This window comes from Puma concolor, chromosome B1, assembly GCF_028749965.1.
Source record: "Puma concolor isolate L17-30 chromosome B1, mPumCon1.1.hap2, whole genome shotgun sequence".
In the NCBI taxonomy this organism is placed as follows: domain Eukaryota; kingdom Metazoa; phylum Chordata; class Mammalia; order Carnivora; family Felidae; genus Puma; species Puma concolor.
In genome coordinates, this window is record NC_141670.1 from 156,993,746 (window position 1) to 157,018,073 (window position 24,328).

A 24,328-nucleotide genomic window follows, 5' to 3' on the forward strand; every position below is an offset into this window, starting at 1 on the left:
GGGCTACACGTAACACCAAGGCCATGTGTGAGCAGACAAGAGTAGGCTTTGTTCTCACCCAGGGCCAGATTACTCAGTATCTTATCATCATAGGCCGGTCTCCTCTTTTAACCCACATTTGACAATGCCAACAAACAACTCTAGTAAAAAGTGGGTCAGGCTAGCTGAAACAAGCCAATGCCATTGGTTGCCTGATCCAGACCCTGGCTTGACATAGTTACGGCTCTACTCCATAGTTTCCATCTTTGGTGCAGACGTATTTTGAGCAACAATATCTTCCTCCCAAGCTCTTTTGAATGTGATCTTGCCATAGAGAAATCAAACTGTTCTGGTTTTCTGGGACTTTCCTTTTTTAAAACTGAAAGAATTATGTCATGGTAACTCCTTCTCAGACCTGGGGAAACGTAGAGGGTTGGCCACTTCCTTGCCATTTCCCCATCAAAAAAAGAGTCTAATTCACCTTCCTTGAGTCTCAGCTATCTGTCCCTAATAACTGCCTTGCACCAAGAAAATGTTCCTGAAGTGATTTTATATGACTTGCAGGTCAAGGTCAGAAAAGCTTATGAGGTTTCTACCGTTCTTTTGGGACACATGTTGAGTGCCTTAATTGGGACACTTTCTTTCAGAAAGCAAAACCCATGCTGAGAGAAGTCACTTCCACATGGAAACACTATATGTAGATGGATGCTCCAGTTGTCAGCTTCCAATAGTGTGTTTGGCCTTCAAGTAAGCAAGCCCCAGCAGTAGCCATGTGAATGGAGAAGTTTCTAGATTGTTCCACCTCAGTCATTCAAGTCACTTCTACTGTTCAGGTCTTCTCAGCTGGGACCACAAATATCATGGGGCAAAAGCAAATCAACTCGACCATGCTCTGGGTGAAGTGCTGACCTCAGAATTCATGGGCAGAATAAAATGAAAGCTTATGCTACTCTATTTGGGGTGGTCTGTTATGCACCAATAAGTAACCACAATCCCATCTACTCAAAAAGGTAGCGTCCTTGTTTCTGTTTAGACTTGGTTCTGTGAAGACTTTGCTCAAGCATGCTGCTTCGCTATTGCATTTAATCTTCCCACCCTTTGAAGCTTTGATTTAATGGAATCCAGCACTCTACTCTATCAGAATACTTCTCTAAACATTAAAAGCACTGGCTATTCACTAGGCATTACCCTAAATCAATAACCTATACTATTTTATGTGCTCTTCCCAACACCCTGTGATGCTATTATCCCCATTTCACACTCAAGGGGACATCTTCTTGGCACTGGATTCTGAATTCAAATACGTGCTTCATTCCCAAATCTTTGCTTTTAACAATCATCTTTCCCCAGTCCTTACCTGGTAATCCTGAAACCGGTTTTCTTAACTGGACTTATTTTTTTGAATATTTATTTTTGAGAGAGAGAGTGCACAGGGGAGGGACAGAGAGCAAGGGGTACAGAGGATCTGAAGCAGGCTCTGTGCTGACAGTGGACAGCTCAGTGTGGGGCTCAATATCATGAACTGTGAGGTCATGACCTGAACTGAGCCACCCAGGCACTCCTGGACCTGTGTTTTTTTGAAAAAAAACAGGACATAACTGGGGTGCCTGGGAGGCTCAGTCAGTTGTGTGTCTGACTTCAGCTCAGGTCATGATCTCACGGTTCGTGAGTTTGAGCCCCCGCGCCGGGCTCTGTGCTGGCAGCTCAGAGCCTGGATCCTGCTTTGCATTCTCTGATTCCCTCTCTCTCTGCTCCTCCCCTGTTCACAGAGTCTCTCTCTCAAAAATAAATAGATTTTTTAAAAATTAAAAAAAAAAAAAAAGAGCAAGAGCACATAACTGCCTTTCTATACCTCTCCTATTCCAAAATTGTGTCTGCTGGCACAAAGCAGCACCCTCCCTACATGCTCACTACACTAGGAAATAGATTTTAATATTTCATATGTAGACATGCTGTCCAATTCGATACAATGTGATGAGTGATTTAACAGAGTAATATTTGGCAGCTTGGCTCAGGGAAGAAAGCAAAGAACTAAGGATTAGACCAAATATAGTTCTTATCTTGGCTCTATCGCTTTCTATTGCTGTGTAAGTTACTTTCCACTTGCTGACACTTAGTTTTCTTACTTGTAATAGAAGGATGATGATGATGGTGATAGTGATGATAACAACTACCTTGTAATATTGCGATGATCACTAAACGAGAAAATATAAAGTTCCCCAAAGAGTAGTTGCCACATGACAGGCACTCTCCTGGCGGCTATTAATAACATGAAGGAGCTCTGAGAGACGATTGCCCTGCAGTGGAGCATTTCAGTGGCAACTCTGAGCGTAGCACCCAGGGGAGGTTCCGCAGATGGAGTGGAGCGGATGAGAAGATTGGCATGATGCTGGCATCAACAAAGGGGCCCAGGTATTGGCATCAGCGCACTGTGTCAATGCCAGCATCGTAAAAGTCTCTGCTCCACCCAGATTCAGAGAGATAAAAAGATTAGCTGGCAGCTGCTGTTATCCTATCTCTGCCTGTGGGCAAATTTGTTCGTTTTCTGATCAGTAACGCAAATAATTCCACATTTCATCCCAACCCTGATAATATGATTTTGGACAATGCGAGGAAGTAAAAGGGCTTAAGTTTATCTCCATATTGTTATGGAGAAAGACAAAAGAAAGGAGAGAATGGGTTAGTTGTCCCACCGCAGACACGGAGAAGGAATACAGAAGTGCATGTACACACACACACACAATACACAGCATCCCAAAACACATCACACATACACTCACATGCACACACACATACACACACATCATAACAACACACACACACATGCACAAATACCACAACATACCCAGCACACCCACCACACCCCCTATACCCCACGACCGTGTTTCTTAACTTTAAGCTGCATGGTTAGAAGGCCCCTAGGGAGCAGTCAGAGAAAAGACAAATACCACATGATTTCACTCATATGTGGAATTTAAGAAACAAAACAGATGAATGTAGGGAAAGGGAAGCAAAAAATAAGATAAAAACAGAGAGGGAGGCAATCCATAAGAGACTCTTTATTATTTATTATTTTTTTAACTTAAATCCAAGTGAGTTAGTTAACATATAGTATAATAATGATTTCAGAGTAGAATTTAGTGATTCGTCACTTACATATAACACCCAGTGCTCATCCCAAGTGACCTCTTTAATGTCCCTCGCCCCTTTAGCCCATCCTCCTTACCCAACACCCCGCCGGCAACCCTCAGTTTGTTGTCTGTATTTAAGAGGCTCTTATGGTTTGTCTCCCTCTCTGTTTTTATATTATTTTTGCTTCCCTTCCCTTACGTTCATCTGTTTTATATCTTCAATTCCACATATGAGTGAAGTCATATGATGTTTGTCTTTTTCTGACCGACTGATTTTAAAATGCAGCATTGATATTTGATATGCATTGTTTCATGATATTTGCAATTTACATTATAAAATCCTTCTGTATCAAAAAAAAAAAAGAAAGAAATTAAATGCCCTGCTGACTCAATCCTACTGAATCAAAACTCTCTGCAATTCTGAAGTACATCCAGTAGTTAGAAGATTTGTTTCAAAACCACAAACATAGATATGTACCTTAAATTTCTATTTTTCAAGGTAATTATAAAGATTTCCACTTTGAAAGATATCCATTTTCTTTTAGTATGCTGTTATTTTATTAACATAAAAGCAAATGAGACCATATTTTTCCAACTGAGACAAGCATCAGAAAAAGATAATGTTACTTTTTTAACATAAATGATCAGGCACTAACTTGCCTCCCTTAAAATTGGTTTCACTGATGAGATAACTGGCCGTGTTTAGTGGTTCCCTCTTGACTGCAAATAATGGCACTGTCATGCTACATACTGTAGAAATAGATGATTATCACAGATCCCTAATCACAGCTATGTCCCAGAATTTAATCAGAACAAAATTATAAATACATGTTTAAAAAAATAAAAAAAAATTAATGTTGATTTGTTTTTGAGAGAGAGACATAACATGAGCAGGGAAGGGGCAGAGAGAGAGGGAGACGCAGAATCTGAAGCAGGCTCCAGGCTGCAGGCTGTCAGCACAGAGCCCAACGCGGGGCTAGAACTCATGAACTGCCAGATCATGACCTGAGCTGAAGTCAGATGCTTAACCAACTGAGCCGCCCAGGCACCCCAATATTTTCTAAGAATGTTTTAAAATTTTTTTTAATTTTTTTTAACGTTTTATTTATTTTTGAGACAGGGAGAGACACAGCACGAACAGGGGAGGGTCAGAGAGAGGGAGACACAGAGTCTGAAACAGGCTCCAGGCTCTGAGCTGTCAGCACAGAGCCCAACGCGGGGCTCGAACTCACGGACCGCGAGATCATGACCTGAGCCGAAGTCGGCCGCTTAACCAACTGAGCCACCCAGGCGCCCCTGTTTTAAAATTTTTTGACCTTTGAATTTCCTCTACTTCTTATGAAACTGCACTAAGTTTTTGTTTCTATGTCATGCTTTTCAACAACTTAAAAACTGGAAAGAGGAAAATAGTATTGAGAAAATATAGAGTTTGGTTTACTAAAACTTACTTCATGATTAGGGACTTAATCACTTTTAAACACCACAAAATTACAAAAAATGAACAAAAACATTTAACACAGTACTAATTTGATCTGAAAATTATTTCAAAGATGACAAGAATTTTAGTTTCTTTTGTGCTTCTGTAGGTAGGCAGGGGAAAAAAAAAACCAAAAAACAAAAAACAGCGCCCAACTTCAGGTGTTAAACAATTCGAAATAAGGCATCACAATCTAACCATCCATGCCATAGACGTTTTTTAAATACCTCTATTGCAGGTGGTGCATTAAGCACTGAAAAATACACAAAAGGGTGCGGCAAGAAATGCTGATGGAATAGTAAATATTTTATATAGTTAATATATTTATAAAATAATTATGGGATTATCCATTACAAAACAGGATTTGTTTTACTTCCCAAATCTCTTTTATTGACTCATCTCTTAAATTCTGGTGGTTCCTTAGCCATGTCTCAGCCATACTCTTTCCAACATCAGTTCCTAGGTGAGCTGGTATTCACAACCATCACTTGAGATGTTTCCTTCTATGCTGATAACAAAACCATTCCTATCCCTACAAACACATTTCTTTGTAGGTCAGGGGTCAGCCAATTAAGGACCTTGGGTCAAATCTGCCCACTGGCTGTTTTTGTACAGTCTGTAAATAATTTTCCCGTGTTTTAATAGTTGGAAAAAAATAATATTTCAAGACATGTGAAAACAATATAAAATTTAGATTTTAGCATTCATAAAGTTATAGTAGAATGCAGCCACACTCCTCTGTTTACATATTTCCATTGCTGCTTCCCACCTATTAAAACAGCACTCAGTAGCTGTGACAGAGACCTTATACAGCCTTTAATGATGAAAATATTTAACACCTGCTTCTTCATAGTAGAAGTTTGCCCAGCAGCAGCTCTAGATCATTTTATTTACTGTCCTTTGGGCATGGTACCTCTGCATCCCATAGATAGCTCAAACTCACTATGTTAAAACTGAATTATCTTTCCTCACAAGTCAAAGTCTGTCCCTTTCAATAATGAAGTCATTTGAGACATCTTTACTCTTAGCACTTATCATGGATCAAGTTCCAAGAGATTCTGCCTCATTGAAGTTTCTTGCATTTATCTTCCTCTCTATCATTATTGCTAAAGCCTTAATTCAGACCTCTCACATGGGCTATTAAAAGTCATTCAACACTTTCTCAGTTGTCTACAATCTCATCTCCCTCTAAAGTTGTTCTCAACTTCCTATCCCATCACACTTAAGGGTTGTTGTAACAATACTCTGAGGTGTATTATTTCATCATAGTGGAGGAAATTAGTAGTGTTTGGGTGGAAGTGAGATAAAATATAGTTCCAAGACACTCCAATAGGCAAGGCACCCTCATTGTCCTTGATGAACAGCTGCTAGAATGACTTGATCACATTATTACCTTATTTAAAACTCTAGCTAGGCTTATAAGCTCCATTATAACTGGAGTATGCATGCATTTCCAGGATTTTCTTTTCTAGAACCTTTCTCTTATACAAATTCTGCTTCCAGAATGACTGAGGAATTCTCAAACACTAACGTTGCCTAAGTGTGACCTACTGCTTCTGGATTATGTCTATGCCTCTGGTTTCCCAGATCTATTGGCATGGTGAAATATACTTACGCATTGGGACCATCTCTTCTGCAAAGCCTTTTCAGCTATCCCTGATCTCTAGAATTGAGGACTCCTTCAATGCTTTCAATGCACCCAGACAACTAACTTACTTAATTGCTCTTATTGACTATATGCTCATTGTCCTTTACTACATTATAACCTCCTTGACATTAGGGACTAAGTTTGTATCCCAAGACATAGCAATTAGTAGGCATTAGAGAAATGTTGGCTGAAAAAATGAAGGGAACTGCATCTATCACCTTTCAGATGACAATTCGGTAAGTATTCTTTTCTTCATTGATAGCTCATAATCCTCACAGAGCTACCTCAGGTTACTTAAAATGGATTATTAAGTCCCAATGTGGGCCATTTGTCTATGTTATTGGTAACAAGTTGCTGATATGTAAATCTGTCATGGTATTTTCAATAGTCCCAGGAAATTTCTTGAAAGTAAAAAATAATCTTTATTAATATTCCCTATTGCTATTTCTACATTCTTTATTGATAGTTCACTCACTAAACAAGGTCTTTTATATCAGAACTCTTATCTGTTGAAAGCAAGCAAATACCATACACTTTTCAGTTTTTTTTTCTTCTGGATTTGAATGCTTCCGGAAAGTATTGAATCATACAAAAACTTAGTCAATTCTAGAAATGTGAAACTTTGGTCCTGTAATTTTACTTATTTTCTCTTTAATTACCTTTTTATTAGACAATAAAAAGAACCAGGTTTTTGCACCGGATTCCTATATACGTAGCACTCAGTTTCCCCTATTTTTAACGTCTTACACCACAATTGTAAACTCGTCACAAGCAGTAACGCATACAAACTGAAGATGTTAAGTAGATTATGCTATCAGTAGTATACAAGTATTCAACAATTCTGTTGTACACCTGAAAGTCATATGATGTTATATGTCAACTATGCTTTAAAAACTCCCACCAGTATTAATAAATTATTATTAAATATAAACTCCATAGTTCATTTGAATTTCATTAGTTTTTCTCTAATGTCTTTTTTCTGTTCTAGGATCCCATCCAGGAAATCACATTACATTACTTGTCATATCTCCTTAGCTTCTTCTGGACTGTGACATTTTTCCACCCTTTCCTTGTTCTTACAGATGTTAACAATGATCAGTGCTAACATCATCATTGATAATTACATCATATCAAGTGTCTATACTATTAACATGTTTTATCGATGATGGTGTTAGCTTTGATCATCTGAGTGAGGTAGTGTTACCCAAGTTTCTCCCCTTTAAACTTACTTCCTGTTTGTTGTTGTTGTTTTTCTTTCATATTGTATTTTTTGGTAGCAAGTTATTAGGTGTGACTCACACTAAAAGTGTGACAATTAAGATCCATCTCATTGAGGAGGGAGTATCTACATAAATTGGAATTTGGAATTCTTTTCCACAGGAGATTTGTTTCTCCTGTCCATTTCATTTATTCAGTGGTTCACTTGTATCAGTATGGACTCATAGATATTTATTTTATACTCTGTGATGTAATCCAATGCTATGTTATTTAATCTGTTGCACAAATTGTTTCCGTTTTGGCTATGAAAACTGTTTTGGGTTGGTTGCTTTCTTCTCTTTGGCATATTCCCATCATTTTATTTGTTGAGCACTTCCTTACTCTCTAGTACTACAAGATTCTCCAGGCTTATTTTCATATTTTCTGCCCAGCCCCAGACTCAGACATTTTTCCAAGGAGCCTAGTTCCCCCTTTTTTTTTAAATATGAAATTTATTGTCAAATTGGTTTCTATACAACACCCATCCTAGTTCCTTTTATTGGAGAATTCTGTTAGAAACCAAGACGTGGGTGCTGGATGGTTTCTTTTATTTTTTACTTTGACTTCAATTTTGTGAGGAAGGTATGGACCAGTAAAATCTCTGGATGTCCTCCATTACAAAGCAATCACTCCTTCTAATGAATATGAATACAATATTCACATACATACATACTTCTACAAATAAAGAGGCAATAAATTCCCAGATATAATGGCTTAAATATGCAAAGATAGAAGATTTCTTAGAAAATATACCAAACCATATCTGAAAATGATAATTATAATGCATCAACACCCATCACTACCCAAAAAGTTAGATATATTTTCAATGTCAAGCAATAGATCTACTAAATACAGGCCTCAGAAGGGTCTATAAATAAAAACAACTGTGTTCATTATAGGTCATACTTCCCACATCTGGCTCTTTCTTGTTGAGTTTTACAAACGAACCTATCCCTTGAGACTATGATTGAGGATACTGGAAAATAAGAATAAATCTCAAATACATATAAATATCAGTGTAGGAACGCAAATCGTGTAAAGAGAAAGTGCTTCAGTAGGTGGGTCAGAGGCAGAGGACAAAACGTGCTTCTGTAGTGTCTGTAGGAGAAAAATGCATTTTAACGTAATTAAAGTAATGATAATACTTTATAGACAGAGAGTGTATTTAAATTCTTCCAAGTATTTTCATAGTCATTATGCTGAAGCCAAAACTGAAATTGTGTAGTAAAATATAAGAAAATTAGCAAATGACGGGGCAGTAGTTCAGTCTGGTTTATTGCTTTTGTTTGCTTCACACTGTGAAAGCTTACTGATGGTTTGGGAGATAAAAATAGAGTAATAATATTCCACTCTCCTCAGAAATCAAATGGTGGCATGAAAAAAAAAATTGGTCTTGTCCTCAGTAACTGGCACAGAGCTCTGAAAACCCTTGGAATTTTTCAAGTGGATAGAGTGTCTTTTATTATGCATTAAAAATCTTTCTAGCATACCTGAGTTTGTGCTAATGAGGTGACTCAGGGTGGATACCCAAGACAGCTTCAGGAGGAAGCTGGTTAACAGAAAGACCGAATACATGATTAGAGTGGATGTTTTAGTCTCATCCACCAACCTCCTGGGAGGGGAGCAGGGTCTGGAAACTGGGTTGTAAAAACTCTTGAACAACAGGATTCGAGAGCTTCTGGGTTAGTAAACACAGTGATATGCCAGGAGAGTTGTACACTCAGAGAGGGAGGAACCCCACCCCCTCCCCATACACTGCCTTATAAAATACTTCCATTTGGCTGTTCTTGAGGTGTGCCCTTATATTAAAGCTGTGGTCATAACTGGAGAATTTTCTTGAGTTCAAAGCTCTATGAGCTTCGTTTTACCTAATTACTGAAACTGAACTTGTAGTCAGCTGGGCAGAAGTAGCCTGGGCACCCACTTGTGCCTGGCGTCAGAGGTGTGGACAGTTTGCATGGCCTGAGTCTCAAACCTGTGTGGTCTGCTCTTATTCTGGGAGTTAGTATCAGAACTGAATTGAATTGTTGTAAACCCAGTTAGTATCAGAAAACACCACATACAAACAATATGGAAACAGACCTTAAATAAATGACAATATTTATTAAGGATACAGCATTCAGTCCCATTAAGTTCCATTAAGACTTTCTTTTTTTAGTGCCTTCAATTCAGTAATAAGAAAAACAAAAACAAACCAAAGAACTACAAACTATTGTTATTATTTTGAAATTACAACTGAGAACTTTTTTTTAACATAGTATTAGGCACTGGTAGCATTCTAAATATATTTTTAGTCAAAAGAAGGAAGTAGCAAACTGAGAGAGAAACACTAGGGATACTTTTTTTTTCACAGAAATTAAAAAGGAAAAAGCACGATCATGGGATATGGATCGTTAGCCACTTAGGAGATTCGGCAGTTATGATGCAGTTATGATGCTACAAAAACTTTAAACTTTAAATGGAATGTTAAAATACTGCATGCTTCCAAACTCTGAGAATTTGAAGGGGGCCATTTTATAAATAAATATAAAAGCAGGGAGTAAATCCTAAGGAAGCTCTTGAAAAGACCGCATAGCTAACTGCCTAGAACAGTGAGTGGTTCCCAAATGCCAGCTCAGGAACACATACCAATCCATTTCAATTTTTATCAGAACTCAAAACAACATCCTTATTCTGAGATTGTGACCTTTATTCTCTCCTTCCCCAGTAAGAAAAGGTCCAGTACAGGTTCTAATATATTCTTTATACACACACACACACACACACACACACACACACACACACACGTATATATAACACGTGTGTATATATATATACACATATATACAAATATATACATATGTAAATATATATACATACATATGTACATATATATACACTTGCATACTTATATATACATACTTACATATATAAGAATATATATAATTATTATCCTTACTTGGCAAAAGTAAAAACTGGTCAATCTTGTGTTTCTTATCCCTTTTTTGTGTATACATATATTTACTTGGTTAAGTTTTACGGGTACAAGAAGTCTCCTTTAGGGACTTTAGGGCCTGTAATTGATAGCATTATTTGGGTGAGTTGTGCCAAGCATAGTAACAGATTAAGAAACAAGGCTGGAGCACAGAGTTGGATTTAAAACAATCCGCAGTGCATTTCTTAAAGTTACTTAAGAACAGGCAAAAGTCTGTGAGGACTGTTGGTGGCTGTGGTCATCACTGACTGTAGAAAAGGGGTTATTACCACAAGAAGGTGCAATCTTGACTTAGACCATTTTCCTAAGGGGAAAAGTGTGAGGGTGATTAAGAGGATGTTTGTTCCAAGCTTGCATTAAAAATCACTGCCATTCTAGTGAGAGACATTAACTCATTGTTCAGTAGATATTAGACTGCACATGTATTACATCTATGTTAGTTCGGTCTGGTTTATTGCTTTTGTTTGCTTCACTCATTTTGTGAAAACCACTTGAGGGCATTAATACTTATTAAATAAATATTGAAAACTTTAAGGCAAGGGATTTCCATAAATTCACTTATTAGCTTTGCAATTTGGGACAAGTTATATTCTCTGGGCTTCAGTTATGCTTTGCCTGCAAAACGGAGACAAATAGTGCCTACTGAATAAAGTTGCTCTAACAATGTAAAAAAAGGGTACTTAAAAAAAAGTGCACACAGTGCTACCTGGCACATGCCCCATAGTTAATAAATATTAGTAACATGAGTCGGCAATAGCAGTAGTAGTGTTAGGGTCAGGATCAGAGGAATAAATGGGCTTTGATTATAAAAAAAATTCCTAAAATGTTTGTTAACAAAGCAAATTCTCTTTCACCATCACAAACCTAAAGAATCAGAACCTCTGAGATGGGTACTGGAATCTCCATACCAGATAATTCTTACGCATATTAAAATGTGAAAACCATCTTAAATAGATACTGGTTTACATTTATTCTACAGGTTTACATTTCTTTTAAAAACATATTAATTGCTTGAGGCAATCAGTGAGAACCAGAGTATTAAATTTTGCCCCCAAGAGTCCAGACTATAGATATTGTGCTAACCAAGGAGCGCAGAGAAGGATAAGGTGCAGATGGGGACACACTTCTAGGGCACAAAAGAAGTTTCTTCAATAGCCAATAGCTGGTGATGATCAAAAGAAGGGAGTTAAATGCATTTTTAAAAAGCAGGAAGCTGAATTCTAAAACTGGATTCTTTTGTGGAAAAATATACCTTCCCAGCAGTTCCAAACATTTTGAGACTTGATTCAAAGATTTTCCATATTTAATTTTACACATTCTAACTAAATGTACTAAGCAGACTAAATAAACTATGACATCTGTACTCCAAAAACAGGTTTTTTATGATACTAAATGATGCATCGATGTAATATCTATGCTAACTAGGCAGAGTTTAGAAAGACAAACTTCCAGTTTTTTAATCTTAAAAAAAAAAATCTGTTCTAACAAGGAAATGAAAACAATAATATGACCACCCTCAAATTTGTTATTTTTCATCCTGGAAGCTTCCCAACATGTAAACTTTAAGACCTAAACTTTAAATTGTTTCAGAAAAACTTAAACACTAACAATATATATTTTAACTATGACCTTTTTTTCTCCATAAACACATACATAACTACATAATCAGTTCTGGACGAACTGAAAGTTATGCTGATCTTTTTTTCTAGGTGTATGGCAAAACAAGTCTTCACTATGTTGTATGGTGACAATGTCATTTAGATCTAAAAGGTAAATCTATTGCATCCATTATTTTCTACCCAAAACACATAAATTATTTCACATATCATTGAAGAAGTTGATTCTATATAATATCTCAAAAAGGAAAACAATCTTCAAAATATAATTTCAGGGAACACCAGTTTAGAGTGATATCCTTTTTTCCCCCCTAAGTTTATTTATTTTGAGAAAAAGAGAGTGCACGTGAGTGGGGGAGGGGCAGAGAGAGAGAATCCCAAACAGGCTCTGTTCTGTCAACGCAGAGTCCAACATGGGGCTGGATCCCACAAACCATGAGATCATGACCTGAGCAGAAATGCACAGTTGGACACTTAACCGACTGAGCCACCCAGGTGCCCCATAGTGATATTCTTAACAAAATCTCTACCAGAGTTACTCTGTATAACTGTCCCCTACAAATGACACTCAAATGCGTGAAACCAAGAACCTTAATTTGTTATTCACACTATAGGTACTTAATAAATGCTCCTGAAATGAATACATATCTCTTTCTGAGCTATACATACCTACTCACTTAAGTGACTACTAAGGATTTTCATAATTTTTCTGCATAATATGAGTTTTATATAAATCACTGTATTTAAAAATAAATAAAACTTGGATATTAAAACAATATATGTGATAAAAATAGTAGATACACAAGATAGAATTACATCTTTTAGAGTAATAGATATGAACTATTTAATTCAAATTTCCTTTTTTACGCTGAATGATTAAAAATGCCATTGACTCACTTTTTAGTTCACTTTCATTATTAAGAAATGTGGTTTGTTTGGGTTTTTTTTTTCCAGTAAGGTAATGCCTTGGGGGAGATGATTCCATTTGGGGATAGAATTTCCTTTTTAAGTGTTTGTTTATTTATTTATTTATTTATTTATTTATTTATTTATTTATTTATTCATTTATTTAGAGAATGCATGCATAAGCAGGGGGAGGGACAGAGACAGAGGAGAGATTCCCAAGCAGTCTCTGAGGTGTAGGCACAGAGCCAGATGCTGGGACTCAATCCCAGGAATGAACACTGAGATCATGACCTGAGCAGAAACCAAGAGTCTGTTGTTTAACTGACTGAACCACCCAGGTGCCCGAGGACAGAATTTTCAGTAGTAGTATATCTTCATAGTAAGTGATTTATAAATTTGCTTTATCTAAAGTTATTTTTTTGTCTTTTCCCCTTTGTTGCACTATATTTTTCACTTAATTACAATCTTTTGTGACATGGAAGATATTTAATGCTGCTATAAAGAAGTCACAGACCTAACCCAAATAGATTATCCACTTTAAGGGTAAAATGCTGAGGGAAAACAAACAAACAAACAAACAAACAAACAAACAAACAAAACGTGTCTAGAGAGATTCCAGAGAACCAGTGCTGTTATGCTGACATTTTATCTGTCGTTAGCAATATGCTTTTTTCTGTCACAGTCTGAAAATCTTTGGCCTAGAACAAAATTAGGCAAAGGATCTAAAATGGATGCGGAGTATTTAGTTAGTTAGTCAAGTTAACTTTGTCATCTCACTAAGGATGGTACGAGAAGCTAAAGTCATAGCAGAACCCATTCTAGTGTTTTTATTTCACTGCTGATAAGTTTGTGTTAAATGGAATAATAGCATTTAAAACTAGAACAAGAAATTTGATTACTTAATTCTTCTAGGATTTAGTGTCTATACATATAAAATGGAAGAAAAAATAGCTCAGAACTATTATGAGTATAAAAGGAGAAACAAACACTAGGTGCTTAGCAGAGTGCATAAGGCCCATGGTGTGTCCTCAACAAATATTAGCGAATGTGAACTGACCATCACAATGTTCTGAATTAAGGAGTTCCTCTGCTCACCATTTTCATCCAGACCTGTATCAGATGACAGTACATATCTATCAGGAGTTCAGATTCTGATGTCCACAAAAGGAGAAAGTAGGAAAATACAATAATGCTGAAAATCTGCCTGAATATGCTATATTATGCCATACAACTCAAGTGGATATTTTTAAGTCAGTCTGCTTTGCAAAAGCATTGTTTACATGTAATGTGTTTATACTTAAAATACCCAAGGCAATGTTTACTGGAATATGAAAATATTTTAAGCAGTCCTCAAATTAAGAATAAACTAAATGTGTTTAGTTATGTTGATTGCATTTTCTCTTTGTTTGTAAGAAATGAAGTCACAGCTGGCATTTAGATATTAAACGAATATAATATCTATGAGAAAGAATTGGAAATTTAACCCAAAGAGAATTAAAATCAGAGACAAGGAACAGAAGATACAGAACTATCTCTAAAGGCTACATATAACTTCTATGTAAAATGGATAAGAAAACCTTCCAAAAGTGCTGCACAGAGACTGTTTATTGGGGTTACATAGCAGCTGACATGCCAGCTTTTGCTCATTGAATGAAGGGGGATCCAGTGTTTGAACCACATCTCACAAAAATTATATAAAACATCACTGTCATCACAGAAAAGTAGAAAACACATTGGAATCTATCTTAATGATACAGAGAGCTTCAGCACTAAGCGAAGCTTGGTAATAAAGAGAGCAGTCAGCATTTAGAAGTTTGTGCCCTAAGGAAGCAATACTTCATTGGTAATGCAATCTTAAAAAAAATATTGAATTTAAAGTGAAATTTGAGCATTTCTATGGGCAGAATGGGATTTTCACAAATTGTAGTAAGGGCCTTAATAAAGAAAGTGACATACATTTTCATCTTTTTGTGAGAAATGAAAAAAAATAATAAAAACAAAACAAAATAATCAATAGAACTTACAGCAGAAACAAGGAATCCAGACCAATTTAAAATGAATAATATTTTTAAAACAGTGTCTAAGACATTTCAGTAGAAGAAAACTGGTTATTACCATCATAAACTTCACTGTGTATTGCTAAGAGCTTAACTTACTAGAATGTTTATACTATACTTCCTCTTTATCCAAGCCGATTCAGTAATTATGAACTATTTAGACAGTTACATAAAGCAGACCTTTAGTGATATGGACAGAAATATGAATACACTGGAGCTCTCTTCACCACCTTCTGCCATGATCTAGATGCCTGTGACATCAGTAGCATGTCTCAGAAAATCCTCAATGTATTTTGATTTTTCTCTTATTTGTATGCAGGAGAATTGTTGAAACAGTAGTCATAGGATGCTAAATTAAGCTTTTAAAAAGTATGATCATTTAATTAGTTTCTCCTTGCATGAGGTAATACTATTAAAATTATCAACATAGGAGTAAAAACTATTATCTCATTCCCAAAACTAGTTATAATATATCGAAAAAAAATTTGGATACATGGTATTATGGTTTGAAATGTGTCTTCCAAAAAGAGCTTGGTTAAAGTCTTAAAGTTGGTACCTATAAGTGTACAAAATAGCATCTTGTCAGATACAATCAAGTTAAGATATGGTCAAACTGAAGTTGGGTGGGCTATAAACCCATATCCTGGTGTGCAAAGACAGACAGAGGAAAGGTAGCCATGTGAAGATGGAGGCAGAAATGGGAACTACACTGATACAAGCCAAGGAACTCTTGAGGCTACCAGAAGCTTGAAGAAGCAAGGAAGGATCTCTTCCTAAAGACTCTGGAAAGATCATGGTCCAGCTGTTACTTTGACTTTGAACTTCTAGCCTTCAAAATTATGGAGAGAATAAATTTCTATTGTTTGAAGCCATTAAAATATAGAGTGCTTTGTTACAGCAGCCCTAGGAAACTAATACACATGGTTTCAGAATTAAAAATAAGAACTACTATAACTCAGTACCAAAAATAGGACTGGTTTTATAAGATAAAATTTTAGATATAGGACTTAATTAAAACATTAGAACATTCTGCCTTTCTTCTATCACTGTTTATATATGTGTATATATATATACATACACATATATATTTACTTATATTTATTTATTTTCATTTAATATAAATTCCTACTTGGGACTTTTCTTTTAAGATTTTATTTTTAGTAAGCGCTATACCCAATGTGGGGCTGGAACCTACAACTCCAAGATCAAGAGGTGCATGCATGCTCCACTGACTGAGCCACCCAGGCAACCCCTCGACTTGGGACTTTTAAGCAACAGAATTCTATGATAAAAATGTAACAAATCTTCACCAAAAAAGTGTAATATCAACTTTCATACCATACACACACACACACACACACACACAGTACCTCCCCCTTGAGTTGGCAAACTTTTTTTTTTTTTAATGGTTCTACAGAGTTGGTAAGATTCTGGGTAAAGCTCTGTCTGCTTCCCCATACAGAGCTGCTTAGATTATAAATTGGTATTATATTTCTGCAAAACAATTATCAATGAACATTTAAAAAAGCATTATGCCATTTTGCTATTGTTTAATTTAGACATTTCATTACTTAAAAATTTTGTCTAAGGACACAATCATGGATATTTACAAAAAATATAATCATGCAGTTTGCAATAATATTTATGGCAGTGCTATTTATAACATGAACTAATTGGAATTATCCTGTGTCCCATAATATTAGATTGGTTGAATACATTATATTATACCCCTACAAATAAAATATTATAACAACATGAATAATTTTGTAGAAAAACATTTATTGATGTGGACAGTTTTTCCATGACCTATTTTGAAGTTGACAAAATAGGTTGCAAAACAGAATGTACAATAGTGTTCCCTGTATAAATAGAACAGAAGGCTAGGTAGCTATAAAATAAGATAATAATATCAGTAACTTCTGGGAAATGGGTATACAAGTAATTTTGAATTTTATTCTTTTTTTAAATATGCTTTACATGAGTATGTGTATTGTTTTTTTAATTGTTTAATGTTTGTTTACTTTTGAGAGAGAGAGAGAGAGAGAGAGAGAGAAAGAGAGAGAGAGTGAGCAGGGAAGGGCAGAAGAGAGGGAGACACAGAATCTGAAGCAGGCTCCAGGCTCTGAGGTGTCAGCCGAGAGCCTGACGCGGGGCTCAAACTCATGAACCATGAAATCATGACCTGAGCTCAAGTCGGATGCTTAACCAACTGAGTCCCCCAGGTGCCCTGAAGCATGTATATGTTTTTAATTAAAAAGTAAGACTTTATGTAAATATAAAATTTCACAAAGAATAAAGGATAAAAAAATGTTATGCCAATAAATGCTGTGAAAGCATACTTAAGACTACACATCAATATAATAGTACTGGTGGAGACAATTGCTGACAAGAGTTGGTTTACCTGCCATCATGTAAATATCTACATTGTCTCAGTTTAAATATGTTACTAGATCCCTGTAATCTCTTCCGATTTTCCCCCAAATTGCCATATTTCCCAGGAAGCTACTGATTTTTATCATTAAAGGTTCATAATACTACTGAGCCAATTCTGGGTTACTAAACAGTGCACAGCGGAGTGATAATTGTTAATAAAAGAGAAGAGAGAAACATAATGAGAGACCTGACCACTTTTCACGAATAGGCTCTTGATTGTCCAAAAAGGAAGAGGTAAGGTGGTGTTCCAAGAGATTTTATGCCTCAAAGAAAATTAAAATGCAAAGAAAATACCAAAACACAAAATTATAATAAAGCTGTTTGTCATACGTATTAGAATGTATTCGATGACTGCGCTTATCCACATAACAATTTTAAAATAAATATAAAGTGGAAAGCTGGCTTTCTTAAAGAAAAATCTCTTCCTTCTTTCCTACTGTCTGTCATTCCTTTTTCTCTCCTAATTTTTAATGGGCTGCTACTGTGTGACCATTAGTCTAGACACACAAATCCCCTGCAGGAACAAACAGTTCAGTTGTCTTTGGCTGACATGTCAACAATAATTGCACAGTGTGTGGTTAGGTGTTAAAGAGAGATAAATACATGGTAGCACGAGAGAAAGAGGAAGCTGGTCGGAGAAGGGAAAGAAAACAGTCCAAAAGCAGTGAGTGCGGTTTGAGTCTGTTGGAATAACACGAAGTGCAGAGAGTTTGCAAAAAGGCAAAGGTAGTTGGAATAGATATGAAGTCTACATTAATGGCAGTATTTAAAGCAGCTCAAACCACACAACAGTGAGTTTAATGCCAGCACTCACTTTTAGACAGTCTTTTCCTAATTTAGAGAGGGAAAAAAAAAGTAAATATATATAGTTAATTTTTATTCTCAAACCTCTTTTGACTGCTACTTTTGTTTTACTGACAGCGACTGCTATCAGTAAAACTAGCACAAGAATAAAGGAAACAAAGATGAAATAGAAAACACAAAAATATATACAGTTTTCACATTTGTTATGCATTTTTGAGAGGCAGAGATCCTCGTAAACGTGATATAGGCACAGTCTACTCGTGAAACTGTTATTGGATCTTATGCTAGAGTATAAAAGATGAAGTTTCTCTGTTAGTGACAGAAAATCCAACATAACAAATGGCTAATGCGAGGGATCATTTAATTTCTCTCTCTTAAAACAGGTTTCTGGGCTGGTATGGACGCAGGCATCTTCTATCATGTTCTTTACTTTTCCTTAACACATAAGGGTCTATTTTGTGATCCATAATGGCTGCTGTAGCATACTGCAACCAGCCCATAGGAAGAATAAAAAAGGGAGGGAGAATGACACCTTTATTCAAGAACAGTTCCAGAAAGTTGCACATATCATTTCCATTTATGTGTTATTGGTTAAGACATACCTTAGCTGCAAGACAAAATCTCTTTACTCCCAGTAGTCAGGAGTCCAGCTAAAAATGAAGTCTCCGTTATCACAGAAGAAAGGGCAAACAGATACTAGTGGGCATCTAGCTAGGTGTCTGTGCTACATGGATTTTGCATCTCTATAAGTTTGTATCTACAAATTCAGAAACAACATTGACTTTGACCCACTTTCTAAAAGTGAAAGAATTAAACCATTTTATAGCATGAAAGGTAAATCTGTTTCTCTGTCTCTGTTCTATTACACCCTTCCCACCTAGACCCTCATTTTGAAAGATTTACTCCCCTGGTTCTCTTTATTCCCCTTGTCCATTTAAATCACTCAATACTTGTACAGAGGGGGTAATTATTATAAGAATTGTAAGTTGCTCTTTTTCTTTTCTTGCACATATTTCCTCATAGCCTACTACTGAAAGCAATTTATAATAGCCCTTTTAGGATCAGCACTGGAACACCTGTTTCCAATCTCCAATGTATAAACTACATCTTCAGTGCAGACCACATGCAATCATGATGAGAAGCATCTATTTAACTGATCTATTTAAGAAAATGATACCAAAGTCATCAGCTACTGAAAACAGCAAATGATGCATCCTCATACAAAACCCAAGCTGCTTTTGAGTAGAGTTTATATAGACTCATCCTCTAGTCTTAGGATTATGATAAAATTGATGGATTTCATTCATCTGAAATCAATACATTAATAAGGTTTTGGTTTTCTAAATGGTATGGTAGGTTTTTGTTTTTGTTTTTGTTTTTTTTTGAACCGCATATACCTGAGAAGATGGCTCTTTGGCCAGATGCTTTTTTTCTCCTGCAGGAGAAAGTCCACAAGTGTCTTTGTGCCTGCGTAACCAAGTGTAAAAGAAACCCAGCTCACTGGCCTTTTCAATCAACCAGTCACTTAAATCTAACCTTTGAACGTACCAAAGCAGAATGATGAAGACTTACAGCTTTTAGAGATATTCTTTTAGTTGTTTAAAAAGTAGATATCTTGTAGATCAAAAAATCCATTAGACAATAACAGAATATAAACTTGATTATATACTTAACTAGGTAGAAAAATTCACAGGAAACAAAAACAGGGTGGGGGAGAATGGAGGGAATTTTAAAAAACGCTCCTAGCCAAAATACGATTTTCTTAGCCATCTGTAAACCTTTACCTTAGTTCTCTCACATGAATAATATTTTAACTTATATAATTTATTTTCACATTTCTCTGTAAGATACTGCTTTTGGTATTTAAAGGTCTCAACTATACAGTGCTTTTCACTAGTACCTTTTTTACATCTCTGTGTTATGAAATTCTGCACACATAGAAATACAGATTTAAATTTGGCTTTGGGAGTTTGCCATTTCATAAAATTTTCCCTTAGGAGTTTCAGCTAATTAAACAAATGATTGCAAAATACCCACAGCGTCAACTTTCCTGGCTCTTACAACTGACTCAAGCCCAATTTCAGTCATCTATCTCTACATATGCCTGCTTCTCCCCATGCCCCACACCCTCCCACTACAAGTACTTACTGCAATAACAAGGTGTGCCAAGGTAAGAGTGAAGTTTAGGCAGCAAGGAATTAAAAACTTTCAAGAAAACATCAGGCACCTACACTTAACTTCAGTATTCATACAGGCATGCAGCAATGGAAATCATTTTCTCCTCATGGTAATTTATTTTACTCTATGCGACAAAAATTTTTCTTCCATTCTACAATTTTGAAATTATCTCATGGGTTGAATTATTTCATGGCTGTGTTCCTTCTCCTCAAAAACACTGTGTCCTTCTTGTGTGACATATTCTTTGAAACAAATCTGTCTTGCCCTTACAGGGAGGCAGAATTTGCCACCCCAAAATGTGCCACTTTGGCACGTGGATTATTTCCAGTTTAAGTCAGTCAAGACCTAGCAGACTCAAGAAAACCTTGCACCTCTCCTTTGAGTACCTAATAGAATTTAGATAGGGGGCCTGTCCAGAAAGAGGGCTAATACCAGAGGTAATTTTTTATATGAAAGACCTTTCTGTTTGGCAAGACAAACATCTAATTAATAAACATAGACTCTTCTCATCACCTTGTGAATTACCCTCTCCCCATTGAAGTCGCAGGCCTCCAGCTCAATCCTTAGTTCAGGAGGTATATAAGCCTCAACTGACTGATTTGCCCTTGAGTTTCATATCTTTGGGGTTCCCGTACAAGTAAGATTGAATTTGCTTTTCTCTTGTTAATCTGTCTTATATCAAACTATTGATGAAATCAGCCAATAAATCCAGAAGGGGAGAAGGGAAAGTTTTTCTGCCCTTATACCTTCTTTAACTTCTTGTTCTCATTTCCATTTTCAAAATCTCTTAAACTATGTGGTGCTGATGTAAAGTTTTAGGTCAATTACAATGAGCAGTTAGCCGAAAAGGTATGGAAAATAGACACTTCAAAACGAATTTCTTTAATGGCACAAGCTACTGTGATTTTGACTTGAAAATCACCTGAGAATATTTGTAAGGCCTAAGGATGTATATGGAAATTTAAGAAACTACATAATTTATATGCAAATATATAAGTGAGCCTCCAGCTTATTGGAAAGTCCTGGTGGGAACCAGTAATTTTTAGTTATGCCTAAGGAATTTCATACTTTGAATTTTCAAATATTCAAGGTTTAAACTAGGATTTTTAGTGTTGTCATGGTTGTTTTTGATTAGGCAAAATGAGAGACAGAAAAAGGAGAAAGACCTAGAATATAGAAAGTAAGAGATGAAGAAAGACAAGGGGCAGGGCCAGGGCTGGCAGGCCAGCTAATGGCTTGTCTTCAGAAGAATGTCAGGTATTTGACTTTAAAAACCTATCCAATGTAAGTTTTTAGTTTACACTGGTAACAGACACCTGGAATTTAGTTATTACTGTCCCTAGAGATTAGAGGAAGTTCAAGGAGGAAATCTTCATTAGACTTGGAATAGAAAAAGAGGACAGAGGGAAGGAAACAATTCTAAAAGATAAAATTTAAACCCAAACAAACAAACAAACAAACAAACAAACCGCAAACAACTTCTGGTCCTATCAATGAAGAGGGAAACTTTGTCTTAAGTATCATATTTAGCAGTAATTCTTTTAACCCTTTCCTTCTTCCAAATTCAGATGCAAACTCATGAACTTGGGCTATTTCCCAAATTATCTGACTCATTCTTTTAGGGGAAAATTCTCATTTCAAGAGGGGACAGTGGGAAAACTAAAAAATAACAGCAAACACCTTTATCATAACCTCCCAAAGGCCCCAGCACAGTAACTAGTAAAATAAACACTGAAAAAGAGAAAAGTGCAAATAGAGAAGTTCATATGGCCAGTTAAAGGCCATATGTGGAGATGCTGAATGATTTAGAAGAGTGAGCTCACACTTAGACTCCCAAAAGGGTATACTCCAGATGTGTTATTACCACTCACGAACTGTTAGACCTTCCCTTTCCCTAATCTGTTAAAACGCAAGACAACAGGCCCCAAATTGAGTCGTTTTGCTAAGCCTCATATTACCAAACCAAGACTTAATTACAGTTTTGGCTCTCCCAGAAATGGAACCTTGAACTGGTGAAACAGGAAGTGGCTTGGTCAGCACTAGTTAGGTATGTGGTCTGATAGGTCTGATAGGCCCCTACCATCCCCTGTAAGGAAAGTAACCTTGCAGTATCCAACCTGCTTTTTTTTCCCCCTAGAATAGCAGTCCCCTCCCCTTACCTGCATTTTCTCTTTGTGCAGTTTCAGTTATTCATAGTCAACTGTGGGTCAGAAGCAGATGATCCTCTTTCAGAACCACCACTATCTGAAAGTCAGTAGTAGCCTAATACCACATCACAATGCCTACCTCATTCACCTCACTTTCTGTCATCAGGTAGCCATTTTATCATCTCACACCATCATAAGCAGGGTGAGTAAAGTACAATAAGATATTTTGAAAGACAGACCACATTTATATAACTTTTATTACAGTATGTTATACATGTTCTATATTTTTTAAGTTTTTTTATTTTGTGAGAAACAGAGAGAGAGGGAGTGAGAGAGATAGAGAGAGAAAGAGAAAGAGAGAGAATCAAGTGGGGGAGGGGCAGAGAGAGGAAGAGAGAGAATCCCCAGCAGACTCTGCACTGTCAGTGAGGAGCCTGATGTGGGGCTCCAACCCATGAACGGTGCAATCATGACCTGAGCCGAAATCGGATGCTTAACCAACTGAGCTACCCAGGTGCCCTTGTTCTATTTTATTATTAGTTGCTGTTAATCTTTTACTGTGTCTAATTTATACATTAACCTTTACCACAGGTATGTATAGGAAAAATATAGTACACAGAGTGTTTCCTACTACCCGTGGTTTTAAGCATCTGCTGGGGGAACTACTGTGTAATTTTCTTGTTCCTTTTCCCTTCTGCTCATAAAAATCTGTCATTTTGTATAGCTCCTTGGTGTTCCTTTCTATCTGCTCGATTAGATGCTGCCTGATTCGAACTGAGTGTTGCTTAAGTAAACTCTTATTTTTTTAAAAAAAAATAATGCCTCAGTTTATCTTTTCACCTATGTAAATAGAGATTTATATCATTTCATGTGTGTTTGTGAAAACTAAATGACACCACTAGTTAAAAGTTAATTCCTTTAAATAAAAAAGGTGGGGCGCCTGGGTGGCGCAGTCGGTTAAGCGTCCGACTTCAGCCAGGTCACGATCTCACGGTCCGTGAGTTCGAGCCCCGCGTCGGGCTCTGGGCTGATGGCTCAGAGCCTGGAGCCTGTTTCCGATTCTGTGTCTCCCTCTCTCTCTGCCCCTCCCCTGTTCATGCTCTGTCTCTCTCTGTCCCAAAAATAAATAAACGTTGAAAAAAAATTAAAAAAAAAAAAAAAAAAAAAAAATAAATAAATAAATAAATAAATAAATAAAAAAGGTAACATCATTCTATGATATTACATGAGAACCTAGATTTGCCTTTTTTTTTTTTTTTGGCAGACTATAATCTTTCATGTTTTATCTCCAGAACCTATAACTGAATCAAAAGCAACCAACTAACTAAAAGAACCAGATACACTATGGCAATGAAAAAGTTACCATGAGAATAATTTTTCTCATTAGTTAATTCAAGTACCACAGTATAACTACGAACTTTAGTCATATAAAAACCAAGAATACCGTGGATAGCAGCACACATTTTAAAACTACCACAAAAGTATGAGAGTTTTCAATGCTGTAGCACACACCCTCTTCCTGCTCCACTCCCGCACCACACCCTACTTACCAAGTTTTTTTAAAGAAAATCACTCTCTCAACACAACTCTTCATATTAAGTGATGGTGAAGATCACTTTTGTGTTAGTCTCACTAGGATTCAACTCAGATTTTTAAAAAGTTTGTTTCCATCTGCTTTAGGCACTTAGACATAGAAATGAATGAGAGTTTATAGACAGAGC

At 36.4% G+C, this 24,328-nt stretch overlaps 1 protein-coding gene and 1 long non-coding RNA gene across 35 annotated transcripts in view; one reads left to right on the forward strand and one right to left on the reverse strand.

Annotated features, from left to right (window-relative positions):
- The window catches only part of ADGRL3 (adhesion G protein-coupled receptor L3), an 847,777-nt gene that overhangs the window by 195,610 nt on the left and 627,839 nt on the right, over positions 1-24,328 (reverse strand). The window lies entirely within an intron of this gene.
- LOC147581973 (uncharacterized) overlaps positions 6,077-24,328 on the forward strand; it is a 39,808-nt gene continuing 21,556 nt past the window's right edge. Inside the window, exon 1 of one of the 2 annotated variants that reach the window (XR_015250432.1) lies at positions 6,077-6,471. This is a non-coding gene — a long non-coding RNA (uncharacterized LOC147581973). The remainder of the gene's footprint in view (positions 6,472-24,328) is intronic. The other variant, XR_015250433.1, reaches the window with a different exon arrangement.